Raw genomic sequence first — 2,995 nt, forward strand, 5'->3', positions numbered from 1 at the left:
AATGGGGATGCGCACGTGTTCATAACCTCTTATAACTGGGATGTGGCTATATGTTTAGAATTAACAATCACATTCAAACTCATGTTAAATAGAACTAAGCACACACCATTTAAACTGCTTCTAATTAACCCCAAATAAAGTTTAGATGTTCAAGTAGGATTTCCTGACTTTTTTTTATTGATACATTTTCCACATCCACTCCAGGTTCTGTAACATTGCACCTGACTCCTTGCTCCCTCATGTAGGGAGATAGCAGCATACTGTCATGTACATTATGTTACGTGGAGTTATGTTGAATATTTATGAATGAAGAAAGCTATCTAGTATTATACTCGAGTATATTGTGTTTTACCATTCAAAGGGTTCGCCGTTGTAGAGTGACGTCACATTGTAGTCCATCGGTGAAGTCGGGGTACTTTTTTTACTACTTCACTAGTGGGATTTCAGAGTTCAAGGGTACACACTTGCTGGTTTGAAGCTATCCTCGAATGCAGCATTAGACTGTCATTTTGTCAGTGGATCTATTTTTTGTTGTCTTGTAAATGAATACAAAAAAAAATGTGTAATGAGGTAGTTTGAGGTATTTATTATTTACATAGTTACAGCATTTCCTTTGTCACAACTTTCAATTTTATTCCACTACGTTTCCCAAGTAAAATGTCTACATGAATACATTTCCCCTATTTTCGAAACGTTCTCCTTTTTCTGCAGTGAGACAAACGGCGAGCTGTTATGGAGTTTGTTTTAAAGGATTGCACATGCATTTAAGTCAATATTTATGTCATTGCGTAGCTATGCGCTGTAACTACTGTTTATGCAGTATTTCCTTTGTTAATGTTACATGACACATTTACTTGCAGACTGTTGCTATTTTTAGACACACCTTTACCACCACCAGTGTTGGGCAAGCCTCCTGGAAAATGAAGTTATTCTACATTGAGCATCATAACACTGATGCGCTAGAAGAAATGTAGCAAGTTAAGCTATTTGCTATGTTGGTGTATGAATGAGCATTTACCATTTAATTCACACCCACGGTAATTTACAGGAGTTGTCTTCGCACATTGGAGTGGAGATTCCCCAGGATGAAGTGGAGTAAATAACGTACAGTATATTGGTTTCAATGGGTCCCCATTCAACCTGGTAGGTTAAATTTATTTATAATTAAATGTACTTTTAATTAGCGTGAGCTTGTTTAGGCATATGGTTCTTATGATCATGGCTAGGCTAACAACTTGTGCTAGCTAGCTAACTCAGTAGAAGCTTTTTACACCAGAGAAGTAAAAAAAAAAGGTTCAAATAAATCAAAATAGAATAAAAACAATAATATGTAACCTATACAGGTTCTTTAAGTGTATTTAATGTGTGTAAAATTACTTTATAATTAAATCAATACATTAAATATCAGATACTTTTACTCAAATTATATTCTACAAGGTGAGTTTAACTGTAACTACTAAAGTTAATTTCTGTTAAAAACTTTGCTTAAGTATCGCTTTCAGTTAACCTACTTTATACAAGAGTTTAGTGTGGTGTGCAAGCAGATACCATTCGACAAATAAACGTCACTTTAACAAAATTGGGGCCAGATTTGAACCATTTGGGTGTTAACTGGTAAAAGATGTACTCTGGAAGAAAAATTAAGACACTGTATTTCTGGTTTCTTGAGGTGCAAACCTCAGCTAATTGCTTAGGGAGAAAAATATTGAATACTTGGTTTTGAATTGTTAGGATGTGACCAGAGTTGTTAAAATGAGGGAATAATCACAATTTGTGCAGTCATGTAAAATATTTCCAATGACCCATTCCTGAGACATTCTTAAGGAATCACCCAGGATATTTAACTGTCCGCCCACTGATCAGTCAGTTGCCACCAGAGGCCTTGTTGCCACGGTAACTGCCCTCTGTCCCCTTCTGCGGGGATTGGTTTCACGCTGCTTTCCCTCCTTGCAGTACAATTTGCCCTGCTGTAGTCTACTTTCATATCCAAAGGGCAAGTGCTCACAAACTTATTCATCTGTGTGTGTGAGAGTGACAAGGAATGTGCAATGTTTGCGTGGAAGTGTATGTGTTATCAGTTACGCAGGGTGGCCACAGTATTCCACTGGTGATGGACTCTGACGCCAATCCGTTGCATCAGCTCAAAACAAGTCATGTCCGAGCTGAGCCGGAAGGAAAGATTTCACACTTCCACTACTTCTTCCTTGCTTTTATCCCTTTTATTGATTTTTGTTTCGAACGTAGGGTTAGAAATGCTTCTCAGTTTGATATACAGTATTGCGGTTCTATACTGATATGTCAATCAAAATGTGTCAGTGTCTTTATGAAGACCACATTTATTACTAAGCAAGTGTTCCTAACCTATATTGTGTCCAGAGGACATCAAGTTTTAAATGAGGTGTAGCAATACAGGTAATACAAAAAAAAAGATCCATGGTACAGTTGTTGAGCAGATAGTAGCACTGCGCAGTCGAAAACGGGAGCGAGATCGAATTTTGATGAATGCGAGTCACGCTGCTGGGAAAGAGATAAACACTGTCTGTATTGCAGCTTTGCTTCACAGTCACACCTTTACAAAACGCTCCATGACACATTGATTCTCAAGGTGATGGTCCCTGAGCCTCAGACACACCTCCCTCCGTCTGCCAGATGGATGTTCAGCTCCATTTGTGGCATGTGTTAAGAATCAAGTCTTACAGGCTTTTACACCAAGTTAACCACCTGGAAGTGTTGTGTGTTTATCAACGGTATAAGAGTGACCTTGTGTAAGTTTATACCGAAGATGGACTCACTTAACAACAACAACAAAAGTTTGAATGAGTAAATATCATGCTCGATTCATTTCCGAAAAGGTCAATTCAGTTTGAAATTTCTCCTTCCTATTAAAAATGGTAAACTACAAAGTGTACATAAATGGCAGCAGTCCACACTCAACATATGCACTCTTTTTTTTTTTTTTTTCATTTCTAGCACATTATCTTGTCTGCTTTTGTTA

The sequence above is a fragment of the Vanacampus margaritifer genome, chromosome 10 (genome assembly GCF_051991255.1).
Source record: "Vanacampus margaritifer isolate UIUO_Vmar chromosome 10, RoL_Vmar_1.0, whole genome shotgun sequence".
In the NCBI taxonomy this organism is placed as follows: domain Eukaryota; kingdom Metazoa; phylum Chordata; class Actinopteri; order Syngnathiformes; family Syngnathidae; genus Vanacampus; species Vanacampus margaritifer.